This window comes from Cherax quadricarinatus, chromosome 22 (genome assembly GCF_038502225.1).
Source record: "Cherax quadricarinatus isolate ZL_2023a chromosome 22, ASM3850222v1, whole genome shotgun sequence".
Taxonomy (NCBI): domain Eukaryota; kingdom Metazoa; phylum Arthropoda; class Malacostraca; order Decapoda; family Parastacidae; genus Cherax; species Cherax quadricarinatus.
In genome coordinates, this window is record NC_091313.1 from 28,410,817 (window position 1) to 28,428,446 (window position 17,630).

The 17,630-nt window shown below is 40.7% G+C and overlaps 1 protein-coding gene across 1 annotated transcript in view; it reads left to right on the forward strand.

Annotated features, from left to right (window-relative positions):
- Positions 1-1,211: 1,211 nt before the first annotated feature.
- Positions 1,212-17,630, forward strand: part of LOC128689713 (uncharacterized) — a 45,310-nt gene continuing 28,891 nt past the window's right edge. Inside the window, exon 1 of the mRNA XM_053778106.1 lies at positions 1,212-1,280. The gene's annotated coding sequence lies outside the window, so the exon portion shown is untranslated. The remainder of the gene's footprint in view (positions 1,281-17,630) is intronic.

A 17,630-nucleotide genomic window follows, 5' to 3' on the forward strand; every position in this document is an offset into this window, starting at 1 on the left:
ATCAATAACAAAGTAAGAAAGATCCTTGTCGCAGCTACATAATGTACTAGACATGTACACTATACCAGTGACATCTGTGCGCCTTCAGAACCGTTCTAAATATTTTAACTGTTTACAAAATCATTTGTAGATTATCCTAAATAAAAAAAAAACTAATGCAGAGGTAAATAAATCTGTAATTTATTTAAGTTTAAATGAACTCGGAGATTTTTAACTGGTTGTAAGAACAATATACTATGAACATATTCTGAAGAGTAGATGTTTCTGCATGTGTATACACAGACAAGCAGTGAAAATACAAAGGTGTATATATATTATCAGAATATATACACCTCTGTTTTAAGGATTACAGTATGCTTGACTGGTGATGTACAGGTGACATTTGGCTTTAATGACCACCGTGTAGCGGATTGGCTTCAAACCTAATAAACCAAGATAAAAAATCTGTACGAGTAAGGTCAAACCACAGGTGTAGACTCGTTGATGACAGAGGCAGAGGTCAACGTTTACATGAAGGTCATCACAAACGACTTATGATTCCAGCTCAGTTACACTACCATAACAGACGCCTGACACTAATTCCCGTCTATAAATCAAACCCTGGACAGGTTAACGACGACGGATCACAGGTAAAGGTCACCAAATATTCACGCAAAGAGAAAAAGGTTCAGGTAAAGGTCACCAATAATTCACGCAAAGAGAAAAAAGGTCAAGCCTGCTTGCATCATCTCCAGGCCAGGGGTCGAAGGTTAGGCAGTGTAGTTGGTATGATGATAAACCATCTCAGGTGAAATACGTGAGGACAGGCCAGACTCTTGTGGCGAAGGATAATATGGCAGATTCTGAGTCATATTTCTTCACTATAATAAACAAACGTATCACCAGGAAGGACTTTAATGTGTTTTTTCTAAGGACTGGAGAGCGGGCGGGGCTTGCCATGTGGGCGGGACTACCTGAGCTCTGAACCACAGATGCCAGCAGCAACTTATTTCCAGTTTATATATTCAATAATCTAACAGTCTTCTTCGTCTGTGTCAGCAACGAGGAAACAAGAAATTTAAATTTTGATGATAGAATGTATTTTTCTATGGTTAATGGCAAGAAATAAAGGTTAGAATAAATATGAGTTTGGAGATGAGGGGAAAAATCATGTGCTGGCATCGCAGGCGCTGGCGAGGGGATGCTTAACAGATTTAACCTGTTGCATTGTCCTTACTGCCTCATACTCTCATCAACCAGCCACGGAGTGACCAGTGGCTCGTCCCCAGCCGTCAGACAAGGTAAAGTCACCACACACAAGCTTAAACAAAAGTATCTCAGTGGTTCTCACACTACACATGTACACTAACACGTTGACTGACAAGTGTAAGACTCTCTTCATTAGTGCACTTCTCAGCTTCGATTTTTTTAGATAATTACAAAGCATACTCAAACGCATGTTCAATTAAACGAGAAAATCTTTTACAAAATTATTTTAAGCAGATTGTGAAGTATTGTTCGGAAAATAATTCTTATGTTAGATAATTCTGAACGTACGCAGACGTATTGGCAAGTAACTCAGTTCTATAATATAATTAAAAAAAAAAGACGACGTAAGGTTAAGAAAATCATTTAAACGTCAAACGGAAATCGGAACACAAAAGAATTTCAAGTTGTGGTTTGAATATATCTACGAAGCTCAGTGTTATCTCATGTAAGTGAAGTGGTTTTAGAAGGAGGATGATCTTGTGAATACTAGCAACGTAGAAGCTTGTACGACTGGCCACGTTTTAGGAAATAAAACATACATTAGTGTAATTTTTAGAGATTCGTTTTGAAGAGTCATAACGAGGGATCATCACACAAGGTGCCGTATACTCTGTATAATTATATATATATTATATATTATATATATACACACACATGGTATATATATATACAACACTACGACTAGCCGAGGATTCGAACCCATGTCGTTGTGGCCCATCTCATGGTGAGCGAAAATCACACATGAAAATTACACAGGACCATGCAATCCTAGGACTGCATGGTCCCGTGTGTGATTTTCGCTCACCATGAGGTGGACCAAAACATGGGTTCGAATCCTCGGTTAATCGCAGTGTTGTTATTGATTAATGCCACTCGTTCGTGGTTACAATACTAATATATATATATAATTATACACTATGAATAGTCCACGTGTGCTGTCACCTGTGATATTTATGCTAATTGTGTATTATACATGTGTAACGAGTCTTATATCACATGTAGGATTTATACTATGTGCCACATCAATTGAGTATAGCACCTGCGTGGAGCCCTCACCTGATAATGTTAAAAAAAAATGGAAAAATATCAAAAGTATGCATCAAGACTAGTCCCAAAGCTAAGGGAAATGAGCTATGAGGAGATATTATTGTAACTTTACCTAGCTATACTGCAAGATAGAAGAACCAACAAGGGAGACATGATAACATACAAAGTATTCAGGGGACTAGATGGAGTGGTCTCAGACTTGTTCAAGAGGCGAGGAACAGGTTCACGAGGGCACAGCTGGAAATTAAAGTCGCACTGTTCACTAGGACGTCAGGAAATATTTATTCACTCATAATTTTAAGGATAGGCATGACAGGGCTTACCAGGCTAGTGGTAAATTTATCAAGGGGTAATTTAAGAAGCGGAAACAGAAGCGTACACACTCAAACACACATACAAAGACAGAGAACAACGATATATAGATGAAAGCTTAAAAAACGTAGCCACAGGGATGTTAGGAAATACTTTTTTAGTTTTAGGGCAATGGGTAGTAGGAAAATGGCATGTAATGAATGTGGAAATAATGAAGACAGAGTTCACAAGCAGCTTTAAGAGAAACAATAAATTTAAGAAGACCAGAAACTATTAGTTAACAGGTAAATAGTACTGATAAGTATGGTACAGAGTGAATTTGTAAAGCAAGTCTTAATTCTAGCAACGTTTCTCCCAGGATTGAGAAAAACGTCACCGGAGTGAAGCTTTGCTTTATAAACTGTCTTTACCAGGCCAGGAACCTGAGAAACTAAGTGAACAAGACACATGAGGTTTATGGCCTTTATTATGAAGACGTTTCTTCTACCAGGGACTTTACCAATGAAAAGTTCTAGTGGGCGAGACGTCTTCTGAATAAATGCTATAAACAGCAAAGTGTTTCTTATTCACAGAGAAGAGTGATCAAAAAAGCGTCCTTACAAGGACCAAGACTTTTTGAAGTACGTTAAAAACTTACCTGTTGAGAGAGTAATCTTGTACCTTTCTTTGATTAAAATTTTTTAAGGAGAATTAATACGTGAGAGACAGGGTAAAACCTATATGCATACTTGAATATGTGGCAAGGATGGTGGGATAAGTGGCTACTCGAATTCACCTCTAGCTCAGGCAAGGTCTTGGTAACTGGGGGAAGAAGAAAGACTGAGAAAAGAATGAGAAATGTGGGAACAGAAGCTGTAAACCTCACACAAGATTCTTGGTTAAGCACAGTGCAAAGCAAACACTGGCGTACACACAATTTGAGGACATAAGAAGGGCAGTCAGGAAATTTAAAAAAAAGCAATTTACGAGCATGCGTAATGAAAGTTAGATTTATTAGAGGATGCAGCACCGACCATGGATCCAAAACCCGTTCAAGAATGTCCAGAAACTAGAGTACGTCTCAAGGAACAGAGTAAGACCTATCTGGAACTGAAAAAAAATACCTATATAGGAAGACTTAAATAACAAGACTGTAATGAATGACAGGGGTTTCATGGAAGACATGACCACGACGTAATAGATCCTAAGCAGACGTGATAGGACAGAGATGATTGTGTGGAAAGTCGTGAAGTGTGGACGTGGGTACACTGGTAGACGTTGAAGATGTACACAAGTCCAAGAGAAATAAGAAAGTACTTTCTCAACTTTGGAGTAATTAGAAGGTTTAGCGACCTGAATGAGAGAGAAGTGGAGGAAGGTTTCATGCCGTGTTTTTACGAGAAAGAATGGCAGGGCCTCGGAGACCACGAATTTAGTGAGACCGTTCGTAAAGAATTAACTAACGTAGCAAGGAGCAGGGACTAATATATGTGCAATAATCCCCCAAAAATTGTACTCTCAGATATTTTTCTCTTTCAAGTTCATTTAAGGCACAAATTTAAGGTATTTAGCTACAAAACTTTGAGAATAGAAAGTAATGAAATGTGTGTTCAGTGTGGAGTTATGAGATGGTTTATGAAATGCTACAAATTAAACAATTGTCGTAGAACTATACTATCATACTGGTAAGTCGTACTATCGCCTGAAAGTCCCGCGAAAGATGATTTGGGCATTAGTAGTCTGTCATAACCCTTGGGCTAGGTGAGGGTTGTGAGATAATAATAATATATATAATATATATATATAATATATATATATAATATATATATATATATATATATATATATATATATATATATATATATATATATATATATATATATATATATATATATATATATATATACAATATATTAAATTCGGTGGTACATTGGTTAACGCACTTGCCTTATGCTTTGCGTCATCCGGAACGTAAAATAAGTCACGTTTGTCCCCATCTTCATCTGCCAGGACTGTCAACTTAGTATATAATCAATTTATACAACTATTAATTTATAATCTGTTCGGAGTAGTCCTTTGCTTATCTTATCGTATTCAAGAGTTGACCCTTGCGAGTGGCAGTATAGTGAAGGGCTTAACAAGGGGAGGCAAGTAGTGTTCCTTACAAGGTAAAACTCTTAAGAGGCCCTCCACTGTGTCACTGTCTGCACGCCATTCTCAAGTTCTGCCTCATCTTCACAATCCCTCATCCTAACTCTGTCATCACGGGTCCTGTCCCACGTCTCTGTCTCGCATCCTAGCTTTATGATCAAGGGTTCTATCCTTTCCTCTCAATGACTCGGCCTATGTGACTATAGCTTACAGTTTTTTTCTGTTGTATTTAATAGCTGCTTTCCAAATAGCTGAAATTGTTTATTACAGCAAAAGATTGTATTCAATTCCGGGACCAAATAAAAAAAAAAGACAAGTTGCAGAACTGGCTTTTACTGGGAGCACATGTCTATGTCGGGCTTTGTCAGGTCATAAGAGGTTGCAGCTAACACGCATGTAAAGGTGGAATTATATATATACTAACTGTAACCACTGTACGACTTGATGGTTACTAACATACTGTACCACCAGAATGATAGAACTGCAGTAGTTCCCTGGATGGTTGCTGTCTCTTAACTTGCTACCAAGATGACAGGACTGTAGCAACTTTCTGGATAGCTGCTGTCTCCCAACCATCACAGTTAGAGTTAAAAGACAAATAAGAGATAATGAAAGCAGTCAGGGTTCATGTCTAAACCTATAATCATGAAGACACAGGAATGACTGTGCTTCATCTACCATTTTTTTATTAATTTGAACTCGTATCATTACGACGAATAACGTAACATTAGCGACAACGTAAAACAGTCGCCAGTGATGATGACTGTTGGGTGAAAGACTAGGTGCAGTTTTTTTTATGTAATTCTTTCGACACAACATCAAGTGATGGAACAAAAATATGTAAATATTGCCAGTTAAAGTCAGTATTTTAATGAAAGTTTTTGGATAATCTTTCTCCGTCTCTCTAAATATTTCACCAGGTGATTCCTTATTATATTACCGATGAGTCTGCATCACTTTATAGCTGTAAATAGGACTCTACGGGTTTAGTGCTTCAACATCATAATACTTGTGACATTATGATACCATATTTGTTTGATATAATTTAAGAAAGTGTTAAACCTGAGGGTGTCTTATGGTACATGCTAACAATCAGAAAAAAATTCCAATACCTTGGTATCGTGAAGGCAGAGAATTTCTGCATATATTTTGATGAGTATATATAGTCCTATGTGGACATACGCAACAGCGTATGTTCGCAACGAGGGGTGTATATCTCAGCATGTATACTCTTCGAGTTTACTTTAATCTCTGTCTTTTAGAGATAAAAGGTTTTCTGACTTACTTTACAGTTGACCTTAGTTTAAAACCTGTCGACCTTCGTGTGCTCTACAGGTTTCTAACTAATAAACCAAACGGTCAGAAAATTCGCAAAGAGAAAGGGGAATGCGAGGTAAACCAGGTTTGATTCAAAGACTTATTAAATATTTATTCCTTGGATCAAGAGCCCTTTACCGGCATCAAGGAACCTCTTCCAGCCTTCTAAGAAGCAATGGTGAATAAGTCTACGGTGTCATCCCACCACGTTTAACATTCTGTGCACACCAGTCAAGGAAGGTGCATGATGCCGGTGTGGGGCTCTTGATCCGAGGATTTGAACGCGTTCTCATCTTTCTTGAAACCTGATTGCCTCTCTTTCTAAGGGAGCTTATTATCCCTACTGGTTTAAGGCTTCCCCATAATAAATAATAATAAAAATCATAAGCTGGCTGTGATGGAGGTCGCATAATTAACTTCCACTTATATTTCATATCACCTTTTAAAGTAAAAAAAAAAAATGAACCATGATCAATAATCGCTGGAAATCTTCATCCCAGCGACCAGAAATATGCTTTAATTCCCCTCTAATAAATGCTGTAATCATTTCTTTCCAAATTCCTTCCTTTACACCTGAGCGTCGGGGAGTTTCTAAACATCTCAAGATAATCCTGATAATTTCACAATGTGAAAATAAATGATAGAAAACCATTATTGCGTAATGATACTGTATTTTTTTTTACTTTGATAAACAATGATTTTTTTTTTTTGAAGGATGAAATATAAAGGCTTACGATGTTTGCAACACAAATACAGGTAAAATTTTAATTATTTTAAAAATAAAAGCCGAGCTTATGCATGGAAAATAAAATAGTGAATTTCATTGTAAGCAAATTTTAACTGTTAACTTGGATTTATTAACCCCATCTAACCTCTCTAAAATTAATGTAACAACTTAGAGATATCGCTGCCATTATAGAATTTGCCGAAGAGCCGAACTCCTTTACAAATTTAGCTTCACCCCTTCCCAAATTTTTTTAAATGGGTATTTTTTTAATAGTGAAGATACTTTTTTGTTGGTTTTGATCAAACCTAACTTAGAAATCTTACCTAACCTAACATTTTTTTTTACCCAAATTTTGTTGGTATCACATAAGTTTAAATTTATTTAATATTAGTTAAAATAAATTTTGTGTTATGTTCAGATTGATTTTGCAGATTTAAAGCAGACACAAATTTTCCTTATGCTTATTCGGTAGTAGTATCTTTTATTTTTAGGCCTAATTCACCGACCTGGCTTATTCGGCACACTTTTTATTTAAAGTAATGCAAATATTTTTCGGTCTAAGTAGAGACCCTCTTCAAACGATACTAAACTGGAACACTTTCAGTTGCACACGAGAAAGAAGTATTAAGGTAGGCCTATCGGTAAGAATCTACGAGTAAAGGAAAACCTGAGTAGGTCTGCTGGCCTAGGCTCATTTACTAATAATCACAGAGTCCTTCCCCACATTTTTTTTTCACATCAAAATTAATACATTTTTAATTAAATTCACTTTTGTTGATCAAGTTTCTTAACGATTCGTCAGTTTTAAAGAATCTGTAAAAACCTTAAATTTGGAGAAAACACCAAGACTCACATTTCATTGATATTTCAGCGGCATATTTAACAGAGGTTCGACACTCGTTTATAGTATTGTAAATTATCAACGAGTTCCTTATATTCCTCTACCGTATGTTGTTGCACTCCATCAATACTTTAGCGTTAGTGACATTAATCTTACGATTCTCCGAACTTCTTATGCGAGCAAAGAGAATTTAGGATGACACCGTCGACGTTTAAAATATTTGTTTCCCCAATGTAACGTTTATCGTGATCATCGTGGAGAATCTTGCAAATACCAGTATTAATCTGCGCATCTTCCAAACACTGTCTTGGCCTTGTATATCCAAGTCTGAATCCCTGCGTGTCCGTGGCTGTGTATACCCGTGTCTGTATCACTGTCACGGCTGTGTATACCCGTATCTGTATTCCTGTCGTGGCTTTGTATACCCTGGTATGTATCACCATGAATCATGGTCTGCAAGAGTGTAAACAGTATATTAAAAACTTCCTGGCTTACACGGCAAGATAAAATTATGCAAACAATGCTTAAAAAATATATGGTATATTTTCGCGGTGCAATATTCACTATAGAATAACTTTCACCTCAGCTTTCCGTATATTCTAAGATTTTTCTAATCTGGAGATAAACATAACAGATTGTATACTTTTTTATAAAGCCGCAATACAGATAAATGTTGCCATATAGAAGCTTGGTATGCAACGTGTGTATTTTCTTATTGTTTTTTATGTTTAAATAAAAACATATACCTCTTGGTTCACGCTCTTTGCAATTGTACAGCTCATCTTCTTGTCCAGACATATTATGTCACTGTTGCAAAACCAGTCAAATTGGTGATTGCTGAAGGTGTCTTCAACAGTGATTTGCAGCAGTGAGTACCCGCTTGCCGTTCACAGTGTAACACTTTAACACCGAACAGCACAAGTCCGTGCTAGAAACCTCCTGTAGATGGTAAAAACCTCGTGCGTATCCATTTAATAGTTAAAGACACACTGTACTGATCAAGACATTTATTAAAGGGAACGTTTCGCCAAAGGTGACTAGCCCTGATGAGGCCTTAAGAAGTCATTTTTCCTTAATGAATGTTAATGAATGTCTTAATCAATGTACACGTGTCTTATGTAAGAGACACTTGTGCATTGATCAAAACATTAAGGAAATACGACTTGTCGAGACCTAATCAGGGTTGGAAGATTCACTTGTGGCTATACGTTTCCTTCATTGTCTTGATCAGTATATACGTGTCTTTTAACTATTAACTTGTCCCTGTCAACATACCATTTTCATCTATGCATCCACTATTTACATTGAAAGCATTCTTGAATTATTTAAAAGTATTTTGGATCAATTTGAGGTATTCAACTTACGTTGATAGCCAACTTATTCTCCAGTAACCTGTTTAGTTACTACAGTCTTAAGAGTTACTTTCAAGCGCTCCCCTCCAGCCGCCTCGGTGCTGGTACAGGTGTTTTGATGAAAGGAAGTGGAACTACCCTATTACTTTATCCAAGTTCATTACCTCCCATTTTCCAAGTTGGTTATGAGCCCTACGGGCTTAGCACTTACCTACCCATGAACTAATGCTACTTTACTATCGCTTTGGTTGACGTTGCAACATTTAATTACTTTGAGTAATATACTATCAGTTACATTTGCAAAATGTAACCTCTGGATTAACTGCAAGTTTCTAAAGGCTTCGCTCAATATACAACAATTTCATTTTAACTTTCACTCGCGATTTTTAAGTATTTTCTAAAATATGAATATTTATTTCGTGCTCATAATCCAAGTAATATTATTGGTATAGACACGGTCAGCAGCAACGGCAAGTTACGTACTCTCACTGTTGAGATCATATCAATAAAGAACAGTGTAACCCAGTAAGCTACCGATGTAGAAATTATACCAAAGTCTATAAATTAGTTTGTAGATTGATTAAGCCTTTTCACCGTTTTCAAAAAAGCTTATTTTATTTACTCTCAGTAGCCATTAGAAGATTCTAACATAAAAGCTCAGTAATAAAATAATTTGGTCAAGGTGAATGCCCAGGAAGAAATATTAGATATAGACAATAATAAAACCCTTGCTTGAGGAACTATGTGTAAGAAGGCGAGGTCTGTCCTCCCAAATAATTTTTAAGAGGTGTTGAGATAATGTTCTCCGCTATGGGACTATGCCAGTGGGAATGTGAGAGATATTTAGGATAAAGCTGGTGTGATTTATGTCATTACTTGGATATCTCACATCCTGGCTCCTTTGATGAGCTCAAGATCATGAAGCTAAGTGTTATCTTTGAGACGCCGTGGGAGGCTCTTTCCAAAAGATTCTCTACATGACGGTGTACACACACACACACACACACACACACACACACACACACACACACACCTCGGTGTATATACTCTGTTGTCTTCGTCTCCCATCGCCCATCCTTATGCGAAATATAAATTAGTTGTTTTCTTTCAAACACCAACAAAATTGATGCCCCGAATCAAACCATTTAAAAAAAAGAACATACTCGTTTAGGACAAGTTTAATAACAGTTGCTGTAATGCGAGATTTAATGAATGACAGGAGAAAAAAGAAGGATATTTATACGGGTGAGCGTTCTAATTGCTCTCAATAGATGTCTGTGATCAATGCCGATGAAATACAGGTTAATTGAGAGTTACGGCACAGTGCCAGAGGCTGACGCTTCGAATGGGGGTGAGGAGCTACTTTGGTGACTGGATAGGGCTCTTGATCCGAGGAACGGGAGCTACACTCTGCTTGCATTTATAAATAATAATAATAATAATAATAATAATAATAATAATAATAATGTAGAGACTGATGCTCAGAGCAATAAGGACACAGCACAGTAAAGATTTCCGTATTCGCGAGGCACAGTTAAACCCGTAGGGGTTATACAGGGTTATAGGTAGAAGCTCAACTCCTCGGATGAAGACCCCTTCCCCACCTTTGTACCATATGTACCTTTCTCCGAAGGCAACTTGTACTCGCCTGCTTGCGGTCATGGCGGGGGGGGGGGGTTCGAACAGGCTGACTGTTGAATTTCGAGAGGACAGTAACGTATTCTAGGCGATTCCAGTCATATTTCGCATCAAATTATACTCATCAATAATTTTTAATAATTGTGCGATGACTCAGTTTTATTGGAACACTAAACAAAAGAAGCGTTCGAAAATAAAAGTGAAATTTTAAGATTATCGAAAAAAAAAAAATGAATGAATGAAAACTTCTGCTCAGCTAATTGTTTACTTAAAAGGTGTTCGTTATATGAAGGCCGAGTACCCGGATGGGAAGATACTGACAAGGATGATAGTAGTAATAATAAATAATTATGGAAATGTTGCGGTTATCTTAATTGTGACGTCAGGACGCTTCTGACAAGACAGTGACTGAATGATGGTCAAAGTATTTTCTCTTACGGGGGCCACTACCTGGGTGGGAGACGGCCGGTGTTAATAAGAGAAAAATATGGGTCCATATACGAGAACTTCAACCTAAAGCTCAAATGTATTTTGTATTTGAAAGCGGAGTGGAACGTTTTAAATTGGTTCAATAATTCAGAATGAATTATCGCGCGTTTTAGAGAATTATTATAATCGAAACTAAGCGGTAAATCCACAATTGATGTACAACACAATTTAGGGAAAATTGAAATTTTCCCAGCATGATTTCAAAATTAATTACCGTGCATTTTAGATAAGATTGAAACTTCCCTGGCACGTAGTCTAGAGCAGGTGGGCACTTCTAGCTCACTAGCATCTTCTAAGAATCACTGGAGACGCCCTTGAATAGAGATATTGAATTGAGGCGCCTTTTCCCGGCCTCTTGTTAATACTAAGTGAGTGAGTGTGGCGGCAGCCTCTCCCGTCCTGAGTGGCTGGCACTAACCTAGAGCACCGTAAGAGGGCAGTGGTGGAGGGCTGTGGTGGTGGAGGGCTGTGGTGGTGGAGGGCAGTGGTGAAGGGTAATGGTGGAGAGCAGTAGTGAAGGATAGTTGGTTAAAATCAAAACCTACCGACAATACTAAAGTCATTAATATTTCTCCAAACCTTTTCCCACTAGACAAGAATGTTTTAATTCCCAAAATAGGGATTGAACCCTCGTCATATATACGCTAAGTAAATGCACTTCTCAGTGTGTATATCCTGCGAAGTGGAAGGCACATTAAGTTTTGCCTTGAAAACCTCAACCTGCAGATCGCCGCAGGATGGGCACTAGGCAGGTAACTGGCACACTTAACACAGGACCAAACACACTAATGGTGGATTGTGTGGACAAATGAGCAGTATGAGACTCCACTCATTCACGCCACTGACAACAGTGACAGATCCTCCGAGATCTAAAATGTATTTAGTCAACGAGAAGTAATGCACATTCCTTAAATGCAGCATTCACGATGATTGTAATATTTCAGATCGATTCCACACTATCAAACCCTGCTTACCGAGCCACATTATTATTTAATGGAAAGCGTTAACTAAGTAGGGGTCACAGGGGCTTGGGGTATGGGAAGAAGCATCAGGGCACCATCCTTCACCAGCATCAAGGCTATTGAAGGGTCATTTACACAGTAAAACAGCGAGAAAATAGTAAATTTACACAGTAAAATAGACATCGAAACGTAAATATAAAATACATTCTCATGATGACCTCCATGATGCATTTACCTGAAAATTGTTCTGGTATTTGATTAACTGATATCATACGTCAAAATGTATTAATGCAGAAATGTTGATATCTGCAAATGTTTCAGTGGGATATTTAAAGTGTGTGTGTGTGTGTGTGTGTGTGTACTCACCTAATTGTACTCACCTAATTGTGGTTGCAGGGGTCGAGACTCAGCTCCTGGCCCCGCCTCTTCACTGATCGCTACTAGGTCCTCTCTCTCTCTCTGCTTCCTGAGCTTTGTCATACCTCTTCTTAAAACTATGTATGGTTCCTGCCTCCACTATTTCACCTGCTAGGCTATTCCACTTGCTGACAACTCTATGACTGAAAAAATACTTCCTAACGTCCCTGTGACTCGTCTGAGTCTTCAGCTTCCAGTTGTGACCCCTTGTCCCTGTGTCCCCTCTCTGGAACATCCTATCTCTGTCCACCTTGTCTATTCCCCGCAGTATCTTGTATGTCGTTATCATGTCTCCCCTGACTCTTCTGTCCTCCAGTGTCGTCAGTCCGATTTCCCTTAACCTTTCCTCGTACGACATTCTCTTGAGCTCTGGGACTAGCCTTGTTGCAAACCTTTGTACTTTCTCTAACTTCTTGACGTGCTTGACCAGGTGTGGGTTCCAGACTGGTGCTGCATACTCCAGTATGGGCCTAACATACACAGTGTACAGTGTCTTGAACGATTCCTTATTAAGGTATCGGAACGCTATTCTCAGGTTTGCCAGGCGCCCGTATGCTGCAGCGGTTATTTGGTTGATGTGTGCCTCCGGTGATGTGCTCGGTGTTATGGTCACCCCAAGGTCTTTCTCCCTGAGTGAGGTCTGTAGTCTTTGTCCACCTAGCCTATACTCTGTCTGCGGTCTTCTTTGCCCCTCCCCAATCTTCATGACTTTGCATTTGGCTGGATTGAATTCGAGAAGCCAGTTACTGGACCACATGTCCAGCCTGTCCAGGTCTCTTTGCAGTCCTGCCTCATCCTCGTCCGATTTAATTCTTCTCATCAACTTCACGTCATCTGCGAACAGGGACACTTCAGAGTCTATTCCTTCCATCATGTCGTTCACATATATCAAAAATAGCACTGGTCCTAGAACTGACCCCTGTGGGACCCCGCTCGTAACAGGCGCCCACTGTGATACCTCTTCACGTACCATGACTCGTTGCTGCCTCCCTGTCAGGTATTCCCTTATCCACTGCAGTGCCCTCCCTTTTACATGTGCCTGATCTTCCAGCTTCTGCACTAATATCTTTTGGGGAACTGTGTCAAAAGCCTTCCTGCAGTCTAGGAAAACGCAATCTACCCACCTTTCTCTCTCGTGTCTTACTTCTGTTACCTTGTCATAAAACTCCAGGAGGTTTGTGATACAAGATTTGCCTTCCATGAACCCATGCTGGTTTTCATTTATAATATTGTTCCTTTCCAGGTGTTCGACCACTCTCCTCCTGATAATCTTCTCCATGACTTTGCACACAATACATGTCAGAGACACAGGTCTGTAGTTTAGTGCCTCGTTTCTGTTTCCTTTCTTAAATATGGGGACTACATTAGCTGTCTTCCATTTCTCAGGTAGTTGCCCAGTTTCAAGGGATGTGTTGAAGATTGTGGTTAGAGGCACGCACAGCATCTCTGCTCCTTCTCTAAGGACCCATGGGGAGATGTTGTCCGGTCCCATCGCCTTTGAGGTGTCAAGGTCACTTAGGAGCTTCTTCACCTCCTCCTCAGTTGTTCGTATGTCATCCAACACTTGTTGGTATATTCCCTCTTGATGTTCCCTTCTGTGCCGTCTTCCCACAGCCCTTCCTGTCTCTACTGTAAAAACTTCCTTAAATCTCCTGTTCAGCTCCTCACATACCTCCTGATCATTTCTTGTGAGTTCTCCACCTTCTGTCCTTAATCTGATCACCTGGTCTTTGACTGTTGTCTTCCTCCTGATGTGGCTATACAACAGTTTCGGGTCAGTCTTGATTCTCGATGCTATGTCATTTTCATACTGTCGTTGGGCCTCCCTCCTTACCTGTGCGTACTCATTCCTGGCTCTGCGACTGATCTCCCTATTTTCGTGTGTTCTCTGCCTTCTGTACTTTTTCCATTCTCTATTGCATTTTGTTTTTGCCTCCTTACACCGTCGGGTAAACCAGGGGCTCGTTCTGGTCTTCCCATTGTTACTGTTGCCCTTGGGAATAAACCTTTCCACTGCCTCCTTGCATTTTGTTGTTACATATTCCATCATTTCATTTACTGGCTTTCCTGCCAGTTCTCTGTCCCACTGGACCTCCCGCAGGAAGTTCTTCAACCCTATGTAGTCCCCTCTTTTATAGTCAGGCTTTTCCCATTCAACTCCTGTTATTCTCTCCACTTGCAGCTCTACTATGTATTCAAAGCACAGAACCACGTGGTCGCTAGCTCCTAGGGGACTCTCATACTTGATATCTTCAATGTCTGAGCTGCCCAGGGTGAACACAAGGTCCAATCTTGCTGGTTCATCCTCCCCTCTCACTCTGGTAGCGTCTTTAACATGTTGGTGCATGAGGTTTTCCAGCACCACGTCCAACATCCTGGCTTTCCATGTTTCGGGACCCCCATGTGGCTCCAGGTTTTCCCAGTCAATCTCTCTGTGGTTGAAATCCCCCATAACCAGCAACTTTGCTCTGCTGGAGTGAGCTCTTCTTGCCACCTCAGCAAGTGTGTCCACCATTGCTCTGTTGCTCTCTTCATATTCCTTTCTTGGCCTCCTGCAGTTCTGTGGTGGATTATACATCACTGCAATGACCACTTTGTGTTCCCCAGACTGAAGTGTACCTGCTATGTAGTCTCTTTCTCCCGTCTCATCTATGCCTTCCATTATCTCGATTTTCCATCTGTTTTTTTACGAGCAGAGCAACCCCACCTCCCCCCCTGCCCCTTCTATCTTTCCTCATGATCTGGTATCCTGGTGGGAAGATTGCATCTGTTATTGTCTCCGTGAGTTTTGTTTCTGTAACTGCTATGATGTCTGGGGACTTCTCATTGATTCTTTCTTGCCATTCCTCATGTTTATTCGTTAATCCATCTGCATTTGTGTACCAAACCTTCAACTTCTGTTCTAATACTGCAACTGTGGTGCGGGGGGTTGGTTTGGATTGTTCAGTTGCCTTGGGGCTGTCGTGGCTGGAGTCCTTCTGCAGGTGTTTCTGGGGGGTGCGTTTGTCCTTCCATTTGATCCTGGGTTATTTTGCTCTCCTTTTTCATTTCCTCCCATTTCTCCTTTCGTTTTTGAACTCTCTCTTTCATTGTCTTCCTTTCGTCCTGTGTTCTGTCTCGATCGAGGTACACACTCCGGAACTCCTGCTTGCCTCTCAGCCGTGCTTTCTCCTGCAGGATCATGGTTCGGGTTGATTCTGCCTTGAAAATTACTTTGAGAGGCCGATTTCTTTTCTTTGTGAACCACCCAATTCTCCGAAAATTTGCCACCTGGGTCATGTCCCCCTCGCCTATCACCTTCATGATATCTTCAATCGCTTTTTTTTTTGTGTGTGTGTGTGTGTGTGGTTATGAGAGAGAGAGAGAGACAGACAGACAGACAGACAGACAGACACAGACAGACAGACAGACAGACAGAGAGTGTTATCAGTTTTTTAAATATTAGTGAACATAATACTCACTACAGGCAATAAGCACACTCTTACAAATATTAATCAATCACGTCTATTATTATCTGTTACTACTCCGCTCACTTACAACCATTATAATTCCATCATGTTACCGTCACTCTGTGCTGTCACGCCCCTCTATGCTGTCACGCCCCTCCGTGCTGTCACGCCCCTCCGTGCTGTCACGCCCCTCCGTGCTGTCACGCCCCTCCGTGCTGTCACGCCCCTCCGTGCTGTCACGCCCCTCCGTGCTGTCACGCCCCTCCGTGCTGTCACGCCCCTCCGTGCTGCCACGCCACTCCGTGCTGCCACGCCACTCCGTGCTGCCACGCCACTCCGTGCTGCCACGCCACTCCGTGCTGCCACGCCACTCCGTGCTGCCACGCCACTCCGTGCTGCCACGCCACTCCGTGCTGCCACGCCACTCCGTGCTGCCACGCCACTCCGTGCTGCCACGCCACTCCGTGCTGCCACGCCACTCCGTGCTGCCACGCCACTCCGTGCTGCCACGCCACTCCGTACTGTCACGCCACTCCGTACTGTCACGCCCGTCTTCCTCACCAGTTAATTACGTTAAGGAAAGCCGTCTGTCAGCCGTCTGTCAGCTCAACAGTCTCATTTAAGAAGAGTGACTTTGATGAAGCGTTCATTGCGCTGACGGCGACCTGTCTGTGTACTGTAATCAGCTGGGCATTAACTCAAACACTGAAACATAATATCTTGCAGACGAGCTATTTAAAGGTAAACCATTCCGGCCTTATTTCTAACACACACACACACACACACACACACACAGACACACACACACACACAGACACACACACACACACACAGACACACAGACACACACACAGACACACACACACACACACAGACACACACACACACACACACACACACACACAGACACAGACACAGACACACACAGACACACACACACACACACACAGACACACAGACACACAGACACACACAGACACACACACACACACAGACACAGACACACAGACACACACACACACAGACACACACACACAGACACACACAGACACACACACACACACACACACACACACACACACACACACACACACACACACACACACACACACACAGACACACAGGTATGGTTTGAAAATCTTAAGGAAACTTACGAAACCAAACTGGATTGCATAAACGGAGAAAATAAATACTGTATATTAATCGATAAACAGACTGGTTTTAAGTCAGCAGTATTCTGTATGTTACACCTGCTGTGCCATCAGGGAACTCGGATATAATACATGGGAGAAAGGGATGGTCTAACTTATCATTTATTAAGATATCTTTCTGAAAGAGGAATTCGTATGGGTGGGCAAAACGAAGAATATGGTGGAAAGATGTTTCGCCCTTTATCAAGTCGTGAATACCCTAGTGAGGTATTCCTGGATGTTTGTGTGTGTGTGTGTGTGTGTGTGTGTGTGTGTGTGTGTGTGTGTGTGTGTGTGTGTGTGTGTGTGTGTGTGTGTGTGTGTGTGTGTGTGTCGTGAAATAAAACTGCACTAAGCCTCACATTCATTTCGACAATTGTTACTTTATTCATGTTCCACGATGTCGACAGTAAATTCTGACGCGAACAATTAAATTTTTGTATTTGTTCTCACCGGCTATAACGTATCCCGGCTACAATGTACCCCCACTACAACGTACCCCGGGTATATC